General features: G+C 41.8%; 1 protein-coding gene across 4 annotated transcripts in view; it reads left to right on the forward strand.

Moving 5' to 3' along the window:
* The window catches only part of TNS3 (tensin 3), a 234,011-nt gene that overhangs the window by 3,581 nt on the left and 205,221 nt on the right, over nucleotides 1-25,209 (forward strand). The gene's annotated exons all lie outside the window — the stretch shown is intronic.

A 25,209-nucleotide genomic window follows, 5' to 3' on the forward strand; every position in this document is an offset into this window, starting at 1 on the left:
TCCTCAGTGCAATGCTTTTCCACTGAAGCGTATTACTTCTTAAGTAATGAGTTGTCACTTGTGCAAAGCAAGGAAAAAGGACAGTCCACATGGATCTCCATACTCTCTTCTCTGTACAGCAGGACTCCATATTCTGTCTTGGTATCTCTGACTCTGCGTGAAAGTGTGCAAATGTGAGGATGCTACTCTACACCAGAGAGTAGTCGCCAGTATTACACAGTCCATAATCTCCCTGCGGGAATATTCTGGCTTCTGCTACTGACGACTTATTTGTACAGATGGAAAGAATAGGAAGAAAAGTAGTTCTTCCAGAAAGAAAGATTTTAAAGGGGTTTTGGATTCAATACTAAGCAAATAGCAGGATTGGCCCCAAACACCCACGAGCTCAGAAGTCTTTAGCATCGTTTCCTTGTATTGTGTTATGCAACAGAAAAGTCAGGATAGAACAACAAGAATCCTTAATAATAATTTTTTAAATTTTTTTATTTTTTTTTTGCCAGTGCTAGGTCCTCTGTGCAGATTGCAGGCCAGGGTGATGACAACTGTAGAAGACCCAGCCAGTGGGGGCATTATTAGTCAAATCCTATTCAAGAAGCTGATGAATCTTGTGGGCCAATCACCCTTTTGTTAAAAAATGTGTTCTTTCCTCCAGAATGTATTCATTAGATGAAAGTGGCGTCATTTTTAGTATCGTATGTAGATGGAAAATCCCTTAGACCATGTCTCTTGTTCCCACTCCATTATTATTATTATTTAACCAGTCAGGGTAATTCATGTAATGATGCCCCTGTCGTTAACATTATTTAGTATGTGAGAATCTTGGGGAAAGTGGAAGCTAGCCTAATACAGGCTACGTAACAGTACGCAACTGGAGTTCTTTTCAGGGTCTTCAGCACAATGTCTGGTTCCTTAAGTGCAAGTTGTCTATCATATTTTTAATGATCAAGGAGAGGAAAAAGCTTTTCAAAAACCTCAAGCAATTTTAGCTGCTCTATCAGTTAGGTTTCCAAGCGTTCTCAGACAGGTGAAGTACGCTGAAACATAACGGCTGTTACTGGAAAGAATTACATCTTCACGTCAGTATCCTGCCTTGTGTCTGACAGCTGTGATATGTCCTGTGGAAAATGGGCTGGATAGTTTTCAGTCATTTTAATCCAGTTTTATGGTGGTTTCCAGCAAGAGGGAAGTAAAGATTCTTTTTAAAAAAATAAATGCACCTTCAAAACTTAACAAAAATAATTTCTTAGAGGAACTGATAAGCAAAGAAGTCTTTAAAACGCATTTTCCTTCCAGAAGCATATTAAGTGAATAGTAGGAAAGAGAAAGTTCCCCAAATGGCTCAGTTACTGCCCTCAAGTGACGTCCCGTAAGATGAACAACTTTCCCATGAAGCTTACAATAGAAAACAATTTTTTTTTTAGAGTTTGTGGGTTACTTTGAGCATTGCTGTTGCTTTATAATTTCAGAATTGTTTCTTCCCACAGACTATGAATGTTAAATTGTATTATTCTAGAAGAAAATTCGTTGTTGGTTCTGGGGTTTTTTTTAAAGCCAAATGGGGAAGTTTCCTGGATTGTGGACAGTCTTTGGTTATCCAGAGAAGTCTCAGAAAACAGTGAGGGAGAAATTAATGTGTTGAACACAAGTAGGTACAATCTGCTTCAAATCTAGCTGGTTAAAAGCAAGGAGGTTAAATAGTTTCAGTCACCCCACCGTTTGATAAAGCCGTTTTCTTTGCACAACTGGGTCGGATCACAGTTCCATCACTGATACACGTTGTTTAATCATCCAAACCAATGAATAAATGATCATAATTGTTATTCAGAACATGGAGTTCTTTTATGATATGTCAGATGAGAGTCACGCTCCTTTTCCCATTTCTCCTTCATTCCAGCTGGTCCTTCCTCCTCACCTCAGGGCTGATGCAGATCCCATGGCCCTCCAACAGCAGAGAGCTCCTGCTGGTTTTAATAAATGCTTGAGTAGCACTGGTGCCTGAACAGTCCTGGCCTCTCTCATGAAAAAGTAAAGCGTTAGCAGCATTTCCCCTCCTCCTCAGCTCTGCCCGACTCATGTAAGAGGTTGAGGAATCGTCATGAGTCTGCTGTGGTTGAATGTGTACTTAGCTCCAGCAGCAGGGTTCTTCGTTCAACAAAGCACTTGAACATTAAGCAATTTGTTAAGCCTGTTCCCATACAATAAAATACTTACAGGCTCGTGTGATCTTGACATCTCTAGAAATTGAAAATGAATCTTAAAAGTGACTTAAGATATTTTACTGAATTAAAGTTTAGGAATGTTTGATCCCCTAGTGACCCATGTTCGGTGCTGGATGCGATAAATATCCCCCTCCTCCCCAAACATAACAACGCTTACCATTACGCCCTCTTATATTTTCCTCCAAAGAGATAACTGCTTGATACTTCCTTTTGCTTTGTTGCATCCTCTCAGATACCCGTACAAAAACAGCTTTCTTGCCCGCTGCCCTCCTTTTTCCCCCGATGTGGGAAAATATACATAGGTGACATGATGCTTGGGTGTGAAACTGTATCCGAGATCTGTCCCGGTACAGATTTTCACTTGTTTAACCCTGATATTTCGTACTTTAACATGCTTGGTTGTTTATGTGTAATACAGGCCCTGGTTTAAGTATCGGCAGTTGCTGAATTGGGCTCTGATTTTATGGCTCTTACAGCAACAAAACTTTCGGTGCCGAACCCAGCCTCTTTGTCGATCTCTGAACAGCATTATAAGAGGCTGCTGGTGCAACATGAAACACGTAAATAAGGCTTAAGAATCCTGGTTCAGTCTCATGCAAAGCTGATAATGACTGCTCAAAAACTCCAGGCAAGTGAAGATACCTCTTATCCAGGAAATAATTTATACAGGATACAGTGCCCTGGCAGTTAAGATACAAGCTCCCTGCAGAAAATTAAACTTAGATTTCAGGGAGCTTTTTCAACTTTAGCATGGGTGGTAGTTAACAATGTTCTTCGTGTTAACTTTCCTATATATGGGCAGGGCTGGGGAGGCATACATGAGAAGGACCAAGGGAGGAAAAGGAGATTTAAGTTAGAAGCCAGCTAACAGCTTGCAAGAAACTCTGTAAGCTTGTGTGCTGTACTCCTGCTTTATTTATGTGAATTCCCACTGTCTAGGTCTGACCATTAGGAAAGAGGCTGTGGTATGTAGTTCATGACAAGACTGAGTCTCGGTGGCTGGATGTTGCAGCTCCCTTCGTGTTGTGAATTCATTTTATGTGACCTGCCACTTCCTATAATTGATGACTTCTGGGAAAAACCTTTCCCCTCCACATGGCCAAAAACCCCCAAAAGTGAAGTGGCCTTCTCTTAAAAACAGATGAAGAGAAGACAGCAGCGCACTAACTTTTTGTTTCCTTTCTCCTTCCAGTCTGCTCTGTTTTTAATACATAAAGAGCCAAAATAAGCGGGATTAGATTTTCCAGCTAAACACGATTTTGCCACGCTAACTCAAGTAAACACAGTGGGAATGTAAAAAGTAAGCATGTGCCCAGTGCTGAGTGTGTGCTGGGTGTTTCTCAGTGTGTGTGAGGGGTTGAGATTATTTTTGTCTTACTTTGTGCCCTCTGTAGTTCCTTGCAAGATGGTGGGGAGAGGAGTTTAACTCTGCTTTGTGACAACTGAAGGCATTATGAGATGCTGTTTGGCAGCTGATCCATTTAGGACTTGAATAATGTTTTTGTCCTTAGAAAAAAGCACTAAAATAGCCCAGGATTTCTTGCATTTGTTGTCTAGCGTTCTACACAGTCTCTGCCCTACTATTTCACCAATTGCTGAGTCAGAAATTATTATTCTGCTTAACTGGTAGCTCATTTTTCTTGGAGTGTGTTTATGAAACCCTGTTTTCTTGTTCAATGACCTGCCAGTTGTAAGATCAAATGGGAAGGGAAGTTTGACATAGAAGGCAGCACAGCGCAAATTGTATCGCCATAGAAGGACAGCAAGAATGAGAATCGCCCGAAATGTACGTGTACACCTTTATGCTTTATGTCTGAAACAATTACTTTAATTAAAAATTCTGTTTGAAATCTGTTGGGCTGATCATTGAGAATACCTCTACCTTCAAAATTAGTAGCATATCCAAAATAAAACTTGTATGTAAAGTCCTAGAGGTTCTTTTTCAAATGAAGCAACCAACAACCTCAGATGTCACTTGTAAAAAGTATGGGAATTTTTAAGTTATCATTTTGATTGCAATTTTGCAGATTTTCCATTGCCTCTGTCACAACACAGCACTTTTTCATCTTGGCTGTAATGAAATAAATGGAATGGTAAAAAGACACTTAAGCAAAAAAAACTTGGTAGCACAGCCTGTAAGGGATCTTTTTAGTGCAGTTTATCTGTGCTTTAACCATCAGTCAATACTGCTTTCTACAATAATGGGTTCCTGGCTATTTTTTTAATTATTATAAGGTCTTTGCAATTAAAGCCAAATACCAATGCCTTGTGGATCTTCCCTTTTGGATTAAGGGCATAAATAGCTCTTTCAGCTATCACAAATAACATAGATGTGAAATGTTTTAGAGAGTCAACTGCCAGTATTGTTTATCAGAGCTGTCCCACATCTGGGGAGAAAAAATTGAATGAAGCCAGAGCTAACTGAAGTGAATAGGCGCTCTCATTCATTCCTGGCCTGTTTCATTTTATAACAGATACATAAAACTAAGGGAAGAAGAAGGCTTTAGGGTGATAGGGTAAAGTGAATTTTGTCTCAAAGCCTTTGAGATTCCTGTTTATTATCAGCCATCCGGTACATTTTCTTGTAAGGGCTGTTATCGAACCTCCAAAGCTCGCTACGGCAAGGATGACCACTTCAAATCGTGATGGTCAGGAGGTGGTTCAGTCTGGTATTTCTGAATTGGCTTTTGAAAACAGAGTTCATTCCCAAATCCCGTGTGATGACCAGCTCTGAGCATGCCTTGCTCCCTGACAATGCTGCTGTTAATCCACAGATTTGTCATCCCGCTGTACTTGGTTTGTAGATCTTCCCGCTGGCCCTGGTCCAGCTGGTCATGGAAGTTGCTCCCTCTGTGGAAGGGCCAACCCCTATTCCATCCCAGTCTTTTCTGGCTTCCAACCTCAGCCACCTGGTGATAGGAGGAGAGCTGATAATATCAGAGTCGCCTTGAGGCGACTTACCGTTTTCTAAAACCTTTTGGACCCTGTGGGCTTTAAGAAAAGTTACTGATGCCCCAGATCCCCCTTAAGGTCACCAAAGCTAGGACTTCTCTGTCACTTCTTGGACACTTAAGTTATAATGATAATCCTAATTGCACCTTTCTCCCTGGGTATGAATCGGTACGGTTTCTGTAGCAAGAGTTCAGGTTTTAAAGAAAATTAATACATATATTTTTACAAAACACAGCACGTAATCTGCATGTGTACGTGTGAGAGTACATGTGTGAATGTATTCACATGCCCACACTGGTTGTTATTGATATCTCAAGTTACTTGCGAACCCCAGAATGTATGTGACCACATGGCTAAACTGGTGGTGTATTAATTTTAAGTAATGCGACATAAAGCAGTAAGTCATGATCGTGATGGATCTAGGGCACACCACAGAGCTGTTCCTTTCCCAAGGTCGTGATTTTTAACGGTTGAATTATGCCTTTATACACGCTGCCTTACACGTGGTGTGAAGTCAGCCATTTTTTCAGGAGCTGTGACACGTCGCGCAAGATGGATCTTTCTGGTTCCCGTCGAGATTTCAGGATGGAGGGACCAGGTTGGTTATGTTTTGGCTAGAGGACTTGCAAGAGCTCTGTTGAACTGCTGCTTCTCGTTCTCACACCCAGCTGGCCTTCCCCGGGCCTTCGCCTTCCATTACGCGGCTGGCAGGAAGGTGGAGCACAGCCGATGGAAAAAAAAAAAAGCTGTTGCTTTTGCTTTTTTTACTTTTTTACTGTTGACCAGTACTCGCCATACCGTTCGGCTGTGCCACCAGTGGGTTGGCCAGACGGCTGTATGTGACATTCGGGGAGAGAACACGTGGAGAGAATTGGGGCGGTTTGTGGAAATACTACATGTTCTTTCCTTTCTGTTAATTGATGGAGAGCTGCCAGTGATGTATCAGAGCTTGATGTCGTAAGCCACTTCTTATTTATCGAAAACAGTTGTAAGGGGGACAGAGGGTGAATGTGCTGTTCAGCATCTTATTTCTGTTGCTCCCTGTTCTCTGTCATCCAGCTACAGAACACTAACGAAGAACCTACTCCTAATGCTTTTTTGTCAGTTGTCCAAGCAATCAGAGCCAACAAATGCTTTTTTAAAGTAATAGACTCTCAGAAACTAATGCAAGTTTGGGACTTGAAAGAGCAAAAGGTTTTCATTATGTTTTTAAAGCAAATGTCAAACATAAACTCTTTTTCATGTCCGTATAAGCCCAACGGGCATGGAATGCCTGCTTCCTGCCAAATCTGGTATTAACTATGGCTATCACTTAGAGGGAAATTAAAACCATTCGGGTCTTTGTCCTTGAAGGCTCCCTGTACGATTTATGAAGGCTCTCTGTAGATTTATTGCAATGTCAGTTCATGGGTTTTCCGTCCATGAATTCAGGATGGTGCTTCAGCGATGGGCTGATCGTGTGGTGGTCTTGAGTGCAGTGGTCCAAGGGCTTCATTTAAGCATCTGCACAGTGGCACCAGGACCTAGACGTGCGCGTGTGTGCGCACACGTGCACGAGCGAGAGAGAAGGAAGGATGATACAGAAGATGAGTGAGTTCAACCTGGGGATTTTGACCAGGATTTCATACAGCTGTAATTTTGGTGGGTGGTTAAACAAAGGGTTGTATTTTTAGCCTGTCTTTAAGGTTAAGGAGCAGTTTCTTCTCACCTATGTGCTTGGGCAGGGGAAAGTGCTACTTTGTGCATGCGTGTTTTTGATGGGCGCTGTAAGAAGAATTATATTCATGCAAAAATACTGATTGTGAGCGTAGCAGTTCACTCGGCTCTTCCAGCACTACGGCACCAGTGGCAGTGCGAACTTGAGGAGGGTTGAAGTCACGCAGAGGGACGTCTGGAGCCCAAGCTGTTGCCCTGAGGTCCTGTGGTTGTGACTTGCCCAAGTAGGAGGATGGTGAGGTTCGCAGTTACTCTGACACCAAAGTGTGTCTTCTGTTAATGGCTTATGAGACTTCTGACCCATAACTTTTTCCCAAGTCGGTCCTAACTTTTTTCCCATTGACTTCTGGGTAGTTTTAGTTGCATCAAGTGTGTCCCCACCCGGGAAAAGAAGAGAATCTGTTGGCTCATACTGAACAAAACTTGAAGGATTTTAGGGTTTGTGAGTTGTGGTGTTTTAAAACCAGTGATCTGAAAGCAAAAGCTGTGGTTTCTTCACTGCGAAACTGTGTTGGAACAGTATGGGGATGGCTTTTCTTTCCTCAGCCCTCATTTGGAAAGAATTCCTATTTAGGAATGAGTTTACACACGTAGCATGAAGACTCTCAAGATATGAGGGTCTAGACAAAAGGAACACTGACAGAACCCTCAAAAAGAGTGATGGGGTAGCCTCCGCGTCACCAAACCATGGCACTTTGCTGTTTTCCTCACAGAAAAAGGAGCGTGTTTTTAACATATCGGCTGGGATTAGGGAGTGCTCTGAACATCCATAAAAGGAGAAACGGAAGAATACTGTTTTGAAAGCAAAACGATGTTTTCCTTATTCATCTTATTTCCCCCTTGCAATCCATCTTGAACGGCAATTGGTGCTACATATTCGTTAAAATGTAGAATTCGTTGACCAGAACCAAGTACTTGGTTCCATTGGGGCTGGCCCCCATCTTGAGAGGCAGAGGCCCTTCTAGAAGGGCAGAAGCTGAGCTGTAGGCAGCTCTGCCTGAGATTCCGGCAATGCTCGCTGCTTCTTGGGGTTTGCAGCTCTGTTGAAGTTGTCAGTGTAACAGCATTGGAATGTCATTCAAAACCATAGCAAACCTGAACCGGTTTCAGCAATATCGGAGGGCATTAGGTGGAAAAATGCATTACGTGGAACCCACCAGAGAACAGTATTTTCAGTTTAAATTGTTTTACACTCCTTTTAATTCCAACTCAGATAAAGTTAGCTGCAAAGGACTGTCTCACAAGATTTAAAAATACAGTCTTAACTTTTGGCTGAAACATGGTGAGAATGAGAAAACAGGATGAGAATGATTAACCTTAGCACAGGATTGTGCACAAAATACTTTAAAGTGGTAGCGGTTATGAAATACAGGGTGGATTTACTGATTTCCTTATAAGTATTCATATTTTCTCTGTTGCTTCCCCATACTGTAGAAATTTTCATTAAGAAATTTATGTATTGTAATTTGTCACAAAAGATAAAAGCAAGGAATAAATAAATAGCAAGAATCTTTGTGAATACTACAGCAGTTGCATTTCAGTGCTATCTTCAGTGTTTTGATCAATTATCACCATAACTTTTTAAAGCTAAAGATCTACTTAATTGAATTGCTGCCTTCAACACTTTTGTATCTCGGATGTGACTGCAAACTAAAACATGGCTTATACCTGTCAAACAGTGACAGGGCAAATATGAAAAGTGCATTTTCAGTCTATGTTTACTGAGAAGAAAAATTTGAGTTGGGAGTTTGTGGTATGAAGCTGGGATCCCAACTTGAATAAGCATCAATTCACAGGGATTTGACACAGATGAATGGACTGCTGGCTGCTGGATTCTTGAAAGTTCTTTGAACCTCCATTTTTGGCTAACAGTGGGGGAAGAATCACATTTTGCCCTTCCTGTAATAAGTCAGAAAAAATTGCCACAAGGCATTCCTCCTCTAAAATCCTGTTGGCAGTTTGGGCCATTATACAGAAACTGGGAGCCAGGATTAGAGAGGAAACCTTGCCAAGAAATCCTAAAAATAGAAAGCTGAAAAATATTACTGGTGTCGCTGGAAGACTTACACTTCTAATTACTTTCATATTGTGGCCTTAAACTCTGTGAAAATCAGAGTGCATTGAAAGCATTCTTCTGAAAATACTTGCAGATTTTAAAAAAACGTGCAAGCTGGACATTGAGCTGTGAATCATATTTTCCTAGATGCTAAGAAATCTGACTGCCCTCCGTATATAAGGTAAAATTTAGAAATCGTATTACATAGGTGGTTTCCCACCTCCACTCCACCCTTTATACTGTCCTTTTAGCTGAGGGGATAATTGGATTCTGGAATGCAGAGGAATTTATAGTTAAATCTCACTTGATCCAAATATTAATACTGTTTCCTTATTTGAAGGGGGATAATTTTGCTGTAAGCTACATTTTAGAAAGAAAACACAAAAAAATCATGCTAAAGAAATATTTACTATATAAATAATGCTAATACTTTTCAAAGGCTCTGCATTTTCGCCCTCCACATGACTTTTGCCTGCTCTGTGTAAGCTATTTTTCATGTATGCTCTTTTTTGTAGACTAAATATTGATCTAATAAGTGTAGGAGCTGCAGAAATGTTCAGGGTGTTCAGCAAGACACATAGTGACTATTCACTTCATCATGCTTCCATTGAAGATAAGTTCTTAATGGATATAAAAATAAAATTATTTAGGAAAGGAGGGCCAGTAAAGTGTTACTGCTTTGTTAATAAGGTGGGTTATTGGCTTTTTTTTTCTGAGGTGTTTTTTGTTTTCTTTTCTGAAAACTCTAAATAAATGAAAACATTGTGATGGTTCAGAGATTCAGTATAGAGAAGAACGATTGACAAATAATAGAGTCCTTAGAGGGACCTGGTTTAGCCTCATATTGTGCCCTTTTTCTGTTCTGTCTCAGTCCTTTGCATGAAAAAAGACGGAGGTTGACTGCAGCAGTAGTGATTGTAGTTTTTGGTAGTGACAAAAAGGGATGTATCACTTAGTGGTGAAGAAAGATCTTTGCATTGAGCTCATACGCTTCCTTATATGTGTCCTAGCTTTACCTTAGCTATTTGTTTTCTAGAGTGTATGTGGTCTATAATGTCTATACTGAATATCAGACGTACAAATCAGAAACCTCAGCATCAGCATCCAGCATCAGGATGTTGGGGTTTATATCTTACTCTTAAATGAAACTACAGGAGAGCCCCGTTCTGGCGCTCTCAGAGTGTACATGTTGGTGTTGGGGACGCAGTGGATTAGAAATCCAAGTACCTTTTACATGGTGAGTTGCTGTTGTTGCTGCTGCTGTTGATAACAACAGTAACAGTAATTTTGAAACCCATCTATCCATTTCCTGGTCCCACCAGGTAAGAAATACTTTCTGTATGTGTGTGACATGCAGATTAAAATGATACTTGCAGCGTCAGTTAATACTTCATCTATCCACCTTGCTTGACTGATAGCCTACTCTCTTGGAGAGACTTTTCAACTAATTTTCAAACCTCAGGTATTTAACTTAAGGAGTTGGGATGCCAACATCCAAAACCATGTTCCCCAAAAGTCCTGCTAAGAGTCTGCCTTGCTGCTGGAGAGGGCTGGATGCACCGAGTGCTCCATTCTCAATTTGTGCCGTATGTCCAGTTTTAGCAGTGGCTAGATCAAATACATCTGGTAGTGTCTAAATCACTAGTGGAATGACTCTGGGGTACAGTCTTTGCTTACATGGGTTAGAAATTCGTAATGGGACTTTTTTTTGGCCATGATATTATGGTGACTGGAGGAGCACCTCAAAGTACGGATTATAATATACTCTCGTGGGCTGCTGGATTTTGTATATTTTGAGGCACACTTATTCTGACTTCCATTGACTTGACTGGAAAGGTGTCATGCAAAAACCTACACAAGAGAAGCAAATGACATTAGGACAAGGTTCAAATCTACATATGGGATTATAACCTGTTTTGTTTTTCTTCTAATTCACATATGAAAATGTTTAACTGCGACATAATGTCGTGAGCTGTGGAATACTTGCAAGCCTAGTTCTCACAGCTGAATACTGTGCAGAGTGTGGGAAAAACGGAAACCTTGCTGTAGCAAAAGGCTTCTTCTGAGCCAAATGGATGACATCTGAGACCTCAGATTAAAGCGCAAGAGGAGGAAAAAGTTGATAATTACAGCATCAGATACATACAACTCTGAGGATGTAGCAGAAATCATAGGTTGCAAACATAACTGGCAGAGTGCGCCTAAGAGTCAGTTCACAGGGATGTATTTTCATTCTGCGCAGGCAGCGTGAGGCTAACTGGGTTTAGCCACAGTGCTAACTGGGAAGAGAGTTCAGGCTTTTGAGATGATATGGTGCCATCAGTTGCAAAAAGTGCAAAAGGCGACATCATGTCTTGCTTTCTGGCAGACTTAAGATTTGGTGCAGCAGTTTGGTGTTGTTTACTGCATTTATTGTATGTTCCTGAAGCACCGTCCTTGGGAGCTGAATAATCAATGTCAGCAAAGAAGTGCTCTGGCTTTTGCCCCCCCTCCACCCCCCCCCCCCCCAGCTTTTTCTGCGTCAGGGCACTTTGCACATATTCTCCTAGTGTTATGGCCATCTGAAAGGATGGGTGTTTACGAAGGTGCAAAAATAATTTTCAAGGAGATGAGAATTATTTTACTGTTTATCCTCTGTCAAATCTATCTAGAAGACAAGTACAAAGACCAAGGCGGGGTTGAAATCCTGACTCCCTCAGAGTAGCAAATCTCTGCTTGGGTTGCGAGAGCCAGAACATCAACCCCAGACCTTTCATGAGGAAGGACCTCTCTGTAACTGGTCCTTACCCTTCTGCTTGCTCCCGCTGTTACTGATCCAGATATCCCTGAATAGCCGCAGTATCTTATTTGCCGCGTGGATTGCTGGTGGTGAAAGTTTTCCAGTGCTGGGAAGGAGGTGTGGGTTTGAGAACGTTGTGCTTTTCTTACGAACCCGGGGGTTGCAGCGGTAGCAGCAGCCCGCGATTCTGACCAGCATGGGTCCAGCACGAAGATGGAGCGGGAAGCCCTGCAACCCAACGTGGTTCGGAATTACCATGCGTACTTGGACCGAGGACACTCTTACCTGCGCTGGGGCCTCTTGCTACGTGGCACAGAAATTGTGGTTTTGATTCGTTTGCTCCCCTCTCCCCCTCAGGTTCCAGATGGATGTCGCAGGGGGGTGGGTGGGTCAATCCCCAGCTGGACGGCCGTCTGTCTGGTTGTACTCGAAAGCGCCGGGTGAAAACAGAGCAAATGAAGTCTGGGAAGGACTGGCTCGTGGGGAAGCAGATGAAGGCAAAAGAGTCCTAAGAAGAGTTCCACAAGAGTCCTAAGAAGGTTTTCCAGCACTTCAGCTCGCGATTAATCTGGCCTAATCAAGGCTAATTACCACAAGAAGAAAAGGGAACCTCGGAGTTACATGGGTCTAGGGCCACTGAAGACTGTATTAGTTCCCCGGCTTTTGTGTGCGATGTGGTCCGCCCTAACCAAACCCTGCGGCAGTGGTTGGTGAAGGGAAATAGCCATGGAAACAAATATGCAAGTCTTCTGTATGCTTTAATTAGGTCTAATACCTGGCCACAACAGTTTTGTCAGGGAAGAACAAAGGAAAACGAGTCCCATTACTGCCGCCTTCCTCCTGGGCAGCCTTTCTCTCCCCCCCCTGCAAGACACCCACTGTTTGCTGTGGGATTGCTTGTTGTGATGTACAAGTGTGTTGCTATGGGAAGTTAGAAGAGATCCCTCTCAAACTGATTCTGGAGATCCTGAGAAAAGTTTCACCGAAACTGTGACCATTTACCCAAAGGTTGGCTGTTCCTGTTTTAAAAGTTTAATTTGTACTGAGGGAAGGAACAACAACAACAACAACAAAAGGACCTTGAACTACAGTATATTCATAAACCAGAAGGAATAAACAAATTCTGTTCTAACTAATTTTTATTATAACTTAATTCTTTTTTTTTTTTTTGCTTTAAAATTACATTCCGTTCCAGCAGACTTGAGTTTTTAGTGAAGAAAATATTTAATCATTTCCTTCCTTTTCAGCTGTTGTAACTGTACTCCGTGAGTTACTACAGGAAGAGTATCTTATTCCTGACTTCCTGATCTGCCTGCAAGCTGGTATCTGGTGCCCTCCTGAAACGCACAATTTTGATTGCTGGTCCACCCAGCCGTGCCAGATTTATGTAAAAAAGGTTTATACATCTAAAGATGCCAGAGAAGCAGACGTTTTATGTTTATTCAGGGTCTTTTGGCATCAGGAATTAGAGAACAAACTTAACACATCCAAAGCCACATGCCTTCTTTAATTGCACCTCTATTAGATTTGTGAAGGATCACCGTTTTGTCAGGCCAGAGATTTTACTGATTAAATTACCGATTGGTAGCTGTGCAAGCAGGCTCAGTCCTCAATCTCTTTTCGGCTCTCAGCAGAAGGAGAAACTGATCTTTAACAGACATTACTGTTCCCTCTGCTTTCTTCCTACCCCATCTGTGTAACAAAGCTGCTGCTTGATCGCTGTCTTGACCTTAAACCTTCGGCGACTGGGAGGGAGGAACGGAGAGGGTAGAGCTGGGGGGACTCTGAAGCGGGAGGCAGGAGTGAATGATTTGTATGTCGAGGTTCAAAAAGGAAGGGAGAGAGCAAAGGAGATCTTGAACAGGAAGGACCAGAGGTTGGGTATGAAAGCAAGAGCTGCAAAGAAAAGTGGGCAAGAAGTGAAACAGAAAATTAGCTGAGGAAATTAGAGATGGGGTGGGGAAGGGTCAGGGAGAGGGAGCACAAGCTGAAAAACCAAGAATAGAGAACTTGCCACAAGCTGCATAAATTTCTGTAAGACGTATGTATTGGCTTACATTAATATTTAGCTAAAATTTATGCGTCAAGGCCGTTAAGAATCTAGGCTTCCTACTTAAGTGTCCCAGAAGATGATTTATTCAACCCATGGTAAGATTGGCTGCTGCTCTTTGCTGACTACAGAGGGAGCTCAGACAGCTTAAACTGGAAGGCCAGCTTTTAGCTGGCTAAGGTTTGGTAACGTGATTTCTACTTGCTCTATTAGAGTTGGGTATTTTTGTTTTAAAAACTGTGACAGATGTGGCTTTCTTAGAGAGAAGAGATCTTGGTGTTCCTGTAGGATCAGGATGGAACTGTAGTTCAGCACCCTTACTGGTCGAAAGGAAAAATTGTTTAGGTCAAAATAATCTGGTTGACGCTTATACATTCTTTTCACCCGTGTGTGAAGAATGTAACAGTGTTTGCTTTGTGTGTCTGCTTTGCATATCACTAAAGAATCAACTCTAATAGCTTTTTAGAGATCTTGCCAAATTGTGAGGGTGTAAATGTAAGTATAGGAGAAGTCTCTGAGCACAGCACCTTAGAATGGAGGTTAAAAAAAAAGAGAAAGTTGTGATTACATAAGAAACTTAATCCTGTTAATAAGCTGTCCCAGTCTCCACACTTGCAATTATGATCTCCCAAAACTTCAATTCCCATGACTGAGAATATAAACCTTAGTTACTGTTATTCAGTGTGAATTAAGGGTTCTTAATATGTTTCTTTGTCATCTGACTTCTAATTACTTATCTAGCAGCACTGAAAGCTGTGGGCTTGTGTCTTCCAGCTGAGAAGGGGAGAGCATTGCTTTGAATTCAGTTGCATGAATCTGGGATGCTTGTGGAAAAAAACATTGCTAATCGCTTTCGAGGGGAGAAATGAAGAGTTTTTTCACACACGCATGTGCTTCTGCCACATTTAAATGTGTGTCTGCAAGTGCAGGTGTTTCTCAGTCCTGGTTGTTTCAAAGTAAAGTATTAGGAACTTTTCCTTTTGCATTCCTGAAAAAGTCTTGAGCCTCTGAGTAGGGAACCACTAGAAAATGTCAGAGTATAAATAATTTTGCTGAAATGCTGCAAGTGGTCTTGGACGCTTAGGACCATCACGGGGTTTAAGTTCAATTGACTCTGTTTGTGTACCTTCTTACTTGGAAAGCCAGAAGTATATGGTCATGTTTGCCTTGGCTGCGCCAAGACAAAAAAGCAATGTGGTTACTGTGTGTATGTGAAAGATTAAAACACCAAAAAAGTAGAAGCATATAGAATATTTCTGTGGGAAGTGAAAGGATTAAATAGGCAAACAAAATTTTACATAGGAAAGAAGAATACTTACTGGAATACATGGCCTCGGGATTAAATGTTCCGTATTCCTCTCTACATCTCTGAAGACCGAACCACACAAACGAAATTAGCACAGTACAGCCTAGCAGGCATCCCGACGCGGATTAGCCAAAAGCCTTTTCTATGTTTCCTATATGATTCCAGCCCCGTGTTTGGCGATTTTTATTACGAAGCCTGCAAAAACTGAACGGCGCGCACGTGTGCTGGATCCTCCACGTGGAAGCTTTAGAAGATGGCAGGTGGTTTTTGCCAGGGTCGGGGTATCGGCCATCACCGGCTGTCACAGCGGCGGTGGGAAGAGGCAGCCCCCAGCAGCCCCCTCCGTGCGGAGAGCGGAGCGGCAGGGCGCCGCCGTCCTCCCGCTCCACGGGCAATTCCCAGGCATGGCCTCGTTCCTGAGGAATAGTTGGAAGTTTCAGGAGGAAGCGTGTGTTTGGGGTTTTTTTTAAACATAAAAAAGCTAGCTCCTCTCATTCTAGGACTAATTAAGCTGGCTCTCTTCTTAGTTGTATTCCAGTGTTTACATGTTTACATGGTTTCGTAGCGGTTACCGTGAACAGCTTGTGACTTGATCTCCTTTCACTACTGCTCCATCCTTTTCACTCTCCCTAATTAACCATCACTGCCGCTTGTTTCCCTGTATATGCTTTTACATTCCTTTTTATCCTTACTTTTTGGGGTGACTGCGTATTGTGTTATTTATTGTAGCCAAAACAAAAGAATGAAGCCATAAGACAATCCTATACAAACCACCTATATTTAAGGTAATGGTTATTGTCTTACATATTAAGGATGCCCACACAAAGAACCCAAAGGAAAGCAAAACCAAACCCCAAACTCACCACCAAGAACAAATGCAAGTGTCTTTTCCTTAGGCCTATAAATAGCTCCTCTGTGACCTGTAGCCATCCTAAATAAATTTGCAACCTGAAGAGCGTGTATTTATTTAACTTGATGATTTCTTTGCTGAAAGTGGAAGTGCTTAAAAGAGAAAGTCTGGGATCTGTCAGACCGCAACCTGAACAGAAATTTTATAAACGTTCCCAGAAACAGAAACATTTGTGGTAATGATAGTTCTTGTAATACACCCTGCTTTTGGTTATACCAAGTGTTCTTTCCTTCTACCTGTGATGAAAGCTGGCGGTGCTGGGGAGAGAGGTCTCCCTGGGTCAAGGTGCCACATGCCAAAGAGCCCGACTTTCATTTTTTTTCAAACTCGGAGCCATTTCACGCTGTACTGCAGCACTGCTGAAGACAGGGGAAGTGACTTTGAATGACTTGCAAGCACAGAGATATTCAGCATGACATGCCTGCTTTATTACTCCTTCCAGCTTGCTTTCCCGCTGATTTTTAAGTTGTAAGCAAGCTATCTCCATAAAATAAGTTGTGTCAGCTGTCAGGCTGACTCTGATATACAGCAAGTGTGACATTTTCCAAGGCTCTATTCTGCAGTTGGAAGGAGCTGTTGCACACTGTGAATCCCAGGGCCCCTTCCATCCCCTCCCTTGGGCTACCACGGCCATCGCTTGACCCTAACCAAGTTAGTCTCCGTCTGCTGGTTTCTGTACATCTCTGCTGGGGTTCAGTCGGTAGCTGTGAGTTTGGCGGGTCCTTGATTCCCCCGGCATTAGAAAAGGAGCAGGAAAACATGAGAGATGGCATGTTCATCACTGACGGAGAGAATCTTGTTTCAGAATGTCATAGTATTTTTGTTATCCAGAGGAAATGAATGAGAGACAGAAAAGCTTCTCTTCCCTCAGGCGTGCTTGTAATTTGATGTGGGTCTTGGTCAACACAACACACAAACATAGGCGGTGAAGATTTCCTTCAAAGGTTGCTGTTCAATGCTAACTTCTGCTTAGAACGTGAAGAAAAAGAATGGGAGAATTTTCACTAGCACAGAGTTCAATCAGAGGACTTCAGCTGTCTTTAAGATACTCTCCCGGGTTTTCAGCCGATTTACTGTCATGCCTCCAGAGGGAGAGGTAGTGAGGGGGAAGGAGCCCTTGTTGACCAGGAATGGGGCGATTAATGGAGCCTTGCCATGGTACAGGGCAACTGGCAAGAGGGAGAGGGCAGGCAGAGGCCAAATTTTTGGCAGCTTTGTGAAAGGCAGAACTGTTCTGTTGATGTGTGTCCTTCTTATCACCTAAGGACAATGTTAAGTTTGAATTCAGCTCTGGCAAACGTTGTTTTTCTCTTTTGTGCTCTCGATGCTGAAGCTTGTGTTTCTTTACTGTGGTTTGGGCTGTGGAGAGGCAATTAAGTGAATGCCCTTTGGTTTGGGAAAGGAGGAAAGAGAAGTAGTAAGTGCATTTAAAACAAAGATTTCTCTAAGCAACAAAGTGAATTAAATATGTTTTCCTGTGCTTTAGTGTCTTGAGGTCAGTCTCCTGAGTGGGCTCTTTGATGAGCAAGGATGTGCTCTCATGATGGTATTCTTTTGATGGAGGAATTAGTATAGTTTGCATCCTCCAGCTAACTCCTGTTTTCAGGAAACCTGAAGAAACTGTCCAGGATTGAGGTTGCTGAGTTTAAAAACTGCTAGAGAAGACACTAAAGACAGAGATCTAAAGCTAGGGGATTTTTGTACTCAGAAGTAATGTTACGAAACCAAACTAAAAATAAAAGAAAAAAAAAAAAAGACAAATGCATCATGCAAGGCCACCACAGCTTTCCTTCTTGCAGTTAGTTGTTTGGGATCTGCTGCCTCTCGCACTACAGCTTACTGTGAACTTCCAGCTTGTCACAAGCATTAAACAAGCACATGTTTTATAGTAAGCTGGAAGGCTTCTGGGAATAAATGAACAGCTCCAGCCAAAGCTGAGTCAGAAAAATCTGGCAAACTTGCATGAGGATGCTCTGCAATAGGCATGTTTAAAAACCTCAGGCAGTTCTCATGCCACTGAGGGGTGCTTTTTAAGAGGAGTATATATAAATTCAACACATTTACATCCTCTTTCATGATAATTAAACCTTTATTACTGTTAAACATTTTTTATAAAGGATATCCAGGTTACAGGCAGAAGCGCTACTGGAATCTTTATCTCACTATAAAACTTAAAGTAATTTTACTCTGATTTTAACTGTTCTAGCTGATTGTTAGAGACAGTAAAAGATTCACCTTTTGAGGCAGCTGGCATTTGACCCATGTATCCCTCAGGGAGAAGAAAGCTGTCGACTGGCAAGCTTGAAACAGGAGTTGAAAACTCTTGCGTCAAAATGCTCAGTACAGCCTCAGAAAATAGGATGATTTGGTTAAACATCTGAATGGCCTTACTGGAGGAGAAGGGCCAGAGTCACTGCAACTAATCTTTTCAAGGGGGTTCTTTTCTCAAGTGTCAGCCATAATTGTCTGCATTTCCACTGTACAGAGAAGGTGAATGCTTTGACACACTTTGATACGATACACTGTTGATCCTGTCCTTCGTATTACGGTCACTGGTGTATTGCCAATGGTTTCCCATATAATCAGCTGAGACACAGCTAGTCAGGCTCAGGGTGTATTCCAGATGTCAGTGGCTAAATCCATGTTGCAAGTATGGTTTGGGTTTTTTTTATTCCTAGTTGGCACTCCTTTCTTTCTTTGTTATTTATATCTCCAAGTTTTCTTGGTGAGAAAGATATTTGTGTGAATAGAATAAGAAAAGTGATGGATGTTTTCTCTTTCTGTGTAATTTTAAATTCTTTTCCTTCCTCTCAGTCTTTATTTGCAGCGATTTTGTTGTCCTATAGCACAGTGAAGCACTAGGCACGTTTGTCTTGAACATGTCTTTCCCTGGTCATTGACATGAAAGGGAGCATGGTGTATGTGAGGCTATGGTGTGAGCTGAATGGAAGTAGATGGTTTAAGATACCCAGTGGTGTATCTTAAGATGCACAAGTTGCATACATTTAATAGCTGCCTATGGAGCTGCAGAAGGTGTCCCAAATTACCTGTGGGACAGCCAGACCCTGCGGGCAGTGTTACAGCTGTCTGCCTGCAGCACTGTGGATGCTGAAGTCCAAAGAGAGGTGGCATAAATCCTTCACGACCAAAACATCATCAAAACGTGTGCAAATTATTTAAGCCGTTGTAAAGATTTGTACTGAAGAAAGATGTTAGTGTTCAGGGAAGTTTCTAATCTGTTAGTTACTTTTGCTAGATTCCTTCCTCTAAATGCTGGCAAAAACTTTTTGTAAGGTATTATCTACAAAAAGCCCAGACTAAACAGGAGTTAGCCCTATTGCTAAAATCAAAGTTAATGGACATTGAATATGAATTTAAATAAATCTGAATTAAATATGAAATCTGATGATCTGGAGATAGTGCTAAAAATGGAATGAAGAGAAGAAAATTACAAAGTTTGCAAAGGGGGGGGATGTAAAATGACTGTGCAGATACAGGCATTTATGGAAGTACAAAGACTTCTGCTAAGTAAAAGGGCAGATGTAAAACCAAAACAAACAGATAGAAACTAATGTCATTCTGCTTTATGTGCTACCCAGAGTTTATGTGCAAATACTCCGGTGGCAGAAAGGCACCCCAGGTTCTGAGGGCTACTGGCCTTGCAGGGCAGGAGGAAGCTGGGAGTGGAGCCCAGTTGGGATGAACTGTGCTGTTCAACTAAAGGATGGGTACATTCAAAATTGACAAAATGGTGGACTCCAGCAAAAAAGTAAAGCAGGCTCATATACATCAGCTCTAATAGCAACTACATACCTGGTGATCAAAGGTGAAGATAATAAAAAGGTGCCATAAAGAAAGGAAACATAGTACATACAGAAGAAATAAGGACCAGTACTGATCCCAAAGAGTATTCAAGGTGGAAAGGACAAAAAGTATAGCAGGGAACTCCACTAGAAATGAAAGAGTCGCTGTTGGGTAAACCTTATTTCAAACCATAGCACTCTTCAAAATTGATCAATTAGTCAGTTACTCCAAAGTAGTTATTTACATGATTCCTCGATTTCTCTATCCATACCAGGGATGTTCTGAAAAAGGGACAAAAATTCCTATCTCTGAAATTTTGGGAAGTAAGAATCCTAAAGGAAGAATGGAAGTAAGAATCCTAAAATGAATATGTAGAGAAGTTCCTCTTACTCTTTGTATGGAGAAGGCCGTGGCTGACAGGATGGGGCTTGCAAGACCTGGGCATGGGTTTATATTACGCTAGGAAAAATTGTTGTAGGTAGTTGGACATTCAGTCCACTTCACTGTATATCACTTTCAGTGATAACTCACTGAAAAATGGCAAGGTGCTTTGGATGTAAGAATAAAGACATGGATTTAATTCTGCCTCAAGTCGTTGGTATTGTGACAAACTGTCCCCCCCGCCGGCCCCCCTTCTAATGCAGCTAGGGATTAGCTGTAAGCAAATGCTGTTGTCCGATCAGTACTGTTCTGTGATCTATGCAAAACAAGCTGTGACCTTAATACAGCTCTTACTGAAGAGATGTCTGCTTTGAGTGATTATTGAAAACTCAAACTGAAATGGTGCTTATTTCGCATTTTTGGCATTTCAGCTATTTCATCAAAGTGCTGACATTTCATCAAAATGGTCAAATGAGAAGGAATGGGCTGAGTCTCTGATGGTAGAAGCAACCTGTCTATTCAGTAACCTCTGCTGTTGGAAGTACGTGGGCAGGACAGTAGTAGGGTACTTGCACTTGCACTGCCAATTAAACCTGGCCCTGGGATCTAAACCAAGGAAAAGAAAGCAGCCTTCCTCTGGACAAGGGCATTCCCTTTCTTTCCTTGAGTTTAGTTTCAGATATATCATTACCAAATGTTGAACATGAGATCTCCCCTCCACTCCTATACCTATAAATTACAGAGCGGTAGTTAGTAGAATTCCTCAGGGCACAAGAGCTAAGGCTGCATGGTGCGCGCACTTGAGGTTTCTGTGGCCACATTTGCAAACAATAAATGTTGTGTTTTTATCTTGCTTCCCTTGGGGAACATTTTTTGTGTAATCTGGTTAAATGGTACAAGGATTATAAGTGTGTGTCTCTGTGTGTGTGTATAAATATATGCCCACAATTTATCCCCAGGCAGAAATACGAATAAATCGTTAAAGGTCAACAGTTGCCTCGTTGCTGAGCCGTTAGTAAGAGGCTCTCTTGTGTTGAGCCAAAGAATTATGCTTTCTTAGTTACGTTCACTCAGATAAGTTATCTGAATGTGACTGCAAAGTCCTCTTGAAGTTTGTTAAGGTGCGAACTAACGTGTCTTGAGACATGTTTGCTGCTCATATTGTTAACTTACTCCTAGCATGCATCGTGGTGGCCTGGTAACTTGGCTTCAGATGTTCTGTGAAGTTGTAAGCACAACACTGTGATCTCAAAACACAGTCTTTGGTGTGTTTCACGTTGTTTCAGTTTTGTACCCTTTTATGGGGGCTGTTTAAAATAGAACCTTAGAAGCCCACCAAGTTTCCTTTTCTAGACCTTCTCTCCTCCCACATTAAGCATTGCTGTGGTGAGTGTTAGAATAGAAAGGGAAAAGCCTTGGAAAGAGCAGTCCCAAAAATCTGAGTCATGCAGTTAGGCTACCACTGTACTTTTGTCAGCTATTGCAGCAGGCACAGGACTGATCCAAAATAGCCATAAGCTTGATAGAGCTTGAAAGAGAAATTCTCTTATTGCACAAGAAATTTGAGTGTGAGATAACATCCCTTATTTTAGGCTTAGTTCTGTTCTCCGTACTGAAGAGAGAAAAGCACTGTACCTAGCTCATTTCAGTGGTGCTGCTTTTGGAATAATGCAAGATCAGGAGATGTCTGTAAATTTGACATACGTCAGCTGTTCTGTGTGAATTTTGCTGACATAGGCAAACAAGTAGATACACCTCGCCCATAGCAACTTTCTGTAGTTCTAGGCAACGTCTTGTTCTGCTTGTAGCTTTGAGAAAGTGGATGTGCTTAGCTGTGCTGTTCATTTTATCGTAAGTCTTGCAACAGTTCGGTGTTTTTATAAAGTCCACGTTCTGAAGGCAAGTAAATAATATGCTAATCTCAGTTTTCTTAATTACGAAGAAAGTTCCCGGTTCTGGATAAAAGCTTGAAAATGTGAACTCTCAAGGCTTACAAAACAGATGGCGAAGAAAAGGAATTAAAATGAAGGTTATCATGGATGAACGGGGAGTTAGTCTCGGAATTTCGTCTTGCTCTACATTGTAAAGTTGGACTGGCCCAGCCATGTCAACCAGGAATCCTTTTAGGGAAAAATCCCTTTTTCTAAACTGATGGAGCACTGCTGAGAAAGCCTCAGTGGAGATGGAGGCCTCCTGGCAGGAGAGTAATTCTCTGTGTGCGGCTCCTGTTGTTTGACTAGGTGAGATGGCTGTAGTGGCAGCAGAGACCCTTCAGGCCAGCGCACACTAAGTCTGCGCTAGGAAGCTGTGTCAGCAGAAGTGGGTCAAAAGTGTGGGGTAGCACCGATCAGTGGTTCCCAAGCTCTGCCCAAGAAGGTAAGGGCTTTCCCAGAAACAGCTCGTGCCAGTGCTCCCTGCCACTTGCTGTCAATAACACCACTGTCTCTACTTGTGTAAGAGAGGCATAATCTAACACGTAGGCAGAAAGCAACTTTTCAGAAACTTCTCCTGGGAATGCTGAATTGTAAGAAGGTGGTTTTTTGTCTTCATTGAGTACAATGGGACAATATGAGTACCAAAGATGTAGTGGTTAAAACATTCTCCATCCCTATGACAGATTTCAATGAGATAATTTTTTGGTTTCTATCCTAAATTTTTCTTGGCTGGTGCTACGCTGAGATTTTTTATTGCACAAGTAGCTAGTGTCATGCCCTGTGCTTTGTAATTGCTGCTATACTAAAACTTCTCCTCCTCATTCAATTCTCACAGTTTTGGTTTGTCTTCAGGAGTTGAATGGAAGTCCTGGGAAGATACAACAGGATTATTTGTGTCTCTTGTTTACGCAGAGTAATGCTGTTCCTCTGTTCTATTTTGTCATAGCTAATTGGAGATATTTTCCTAATTCATTGTGACTGCAGTTGTGTTACTGCAACTCTTCTGAAGTCATTGGACAACATAAGCCCACGCCAGACTTGAGACTGGTGTCTTCCCTGCTCCTCATGTGATTCAAAGTGGGTAGGAAAGGACTATCTTGTTTTAGAAACTGTGGAGTGTGGGGGACAAAGGATACAGGAGTTTTGAAACAGGATTTGGTGCCTGGACCCTGGAGGCCAACATCCATCAACTCACAGGAAGATATTTTATAAAAAAGTTTGGTCTTGTTGCATCTCCCTTTCATAGTGTACATTTACAGGTTAGGTTCTACTCTTTGGGACCTTTTCTTTGAATCATGTCTTTGTGAATTAGAAAGAAGACATGATATTCCCTGGGGAGAGTAACTACCTGCCCTATAATCTAAGTGAATGATAGATGAGCCGTTCAAATCCTTAATGCTTTTGTACCGCTGACATTGTAATGAAAGCTGAGGAAACTTCCTTAAACTGGAGATGGTATGTCGGGCTGTAAAAAGGAGCCAGGCAATAGTGGAGGCACTGGACAAAGATTTAGGCTCCTTGGGGCACAGCCATTGGTTTTATGTATTACAGAGGGGTAGCATACTATGCTTAAGAAGGGATAATTCTAAGGAAACCCTTGGTTGAATATCCCTGCTTATAGTCTTTAAAGAGCGTGGCTCTATCTACCCTTACCTAAAGAATCTTATTTTCAAATTAATGCCTGAAAACCCAGTTCTCTGGCTCCGTATTCTAGAAAACAGTGGTGGCTAACCTGCAGTCTGGGAAAGGTCTAAATGGACATGGTGGCTACTCATCTACAAGGTATCATATGGCTTCACGGGTAATTGGTAAGTGATACTACTGGAGCGTAACTGGGAGGTAGGATGCTATGCACAGGCTTGGAGAAAGTTTGCTTTCTTGTTTGGTTAAGGAAGTCCACCCATCTCCAGCAATAATTAGTGTATATATGTACTAATGTTTTCGTAGGCACGCAACATGTACAGCAGATTCTGTCTCAGAGCTGTTATCTCAAAAATAAAATGTCCTCTGCACATTGTTCTGCATTGGGCCCCGTGTCACTGTGCGAAGAAAGGAGGTGGAGGAGGAGAAATATACCATTTTGAAGCTCCCGTACCACTGAAAAAAAAAGGCAGTTGCCAGTGCTCAGAGTACACAAGGAGCGATGCACTGAGGTTTGATAAGGCGTGTTAGAACATTGAGCTCTTGGTTCTCTGTTTTCTTGAACTTTGTGTAGCCAGTTGCAGCAATTTTTGTATGCTCTGCACTAAATTTCCAGTCACGTTGCACTGAGTATATGATACATGGCATTTGATTCATCGTTGCCTCTCATCACAAGAGCTGAAGAATTGTGCAACTGATCCCCGTGTGTGGAACTTCTGTCTGAGTCCTATGAGAGGAACTGATTGAGTTCTGAGAAGAGTAAAAAGCAGGAACTGTTTTACTTTTCATTTAGATCTCTTTCCTACAAGTTTTCTCTGTATCAAGTAACACTTGACTTCCCTCACTCAGTACCACCAGACTTGTGTTGAAAGCATCTTCTGGAGTTGGAGTTTTTTCTGGACTATAGTAGTGCTAGTGTGTGTACACAAAGCATCAGTTATACAGTGCATTAGAGGCTTTTCTGCAGCCTTCACAATTTCACTTTTACACTTGCCAATTGCACTAGTTTCTTAATGCTTTTTTGTTCTTTCAAGAAAAAGAAGAAGGAGGAACAGTTCTAGGAAACTGGAGAATAGCAAAATGTTTATCGGATAATGTTAAGTACCAGGCATTTTTTGTTGCATCACAGGGCGTTAAGTATTGGATGACATGAATAATTACACATACGGTGCTCATTGTATCATAATATAAATGAGCCTACCTTAAAACTGCATAGACCTAGTTCTACTTTTTATGGTTATTTTCAGCATGCCTATACTATCCTGTAGTGGGTGATGTAGACATGCCCTTACTTCTGCCTTGCAAGCTGATAACCTGCAAAATGCAAGCATTTATTAGGAAAACGTGGTAAATTAGTATAAGGAGAAAATGTTGTAAATACTGTACGAGATTCTTGTCCTTGTCCATTCTTCCTAAAGAATCAGAGTACCAAATGAGAATCAGATTAATGATAGATGTTTC

This window comes from Accipiter gentilis, chromosome 20, assembly GCF_929443795.1.
Source record: "Accipiter gentilis chromosome 20, bAccGen1.1, whole genome shotgun sequence".
Classification (NCBI taxonomy): domain Eukaryota; kingdom Metazoa; phylum Chordata; class Aves; order Accipitriformes; family Accipitridae; genus Astur; species Astur gentilis.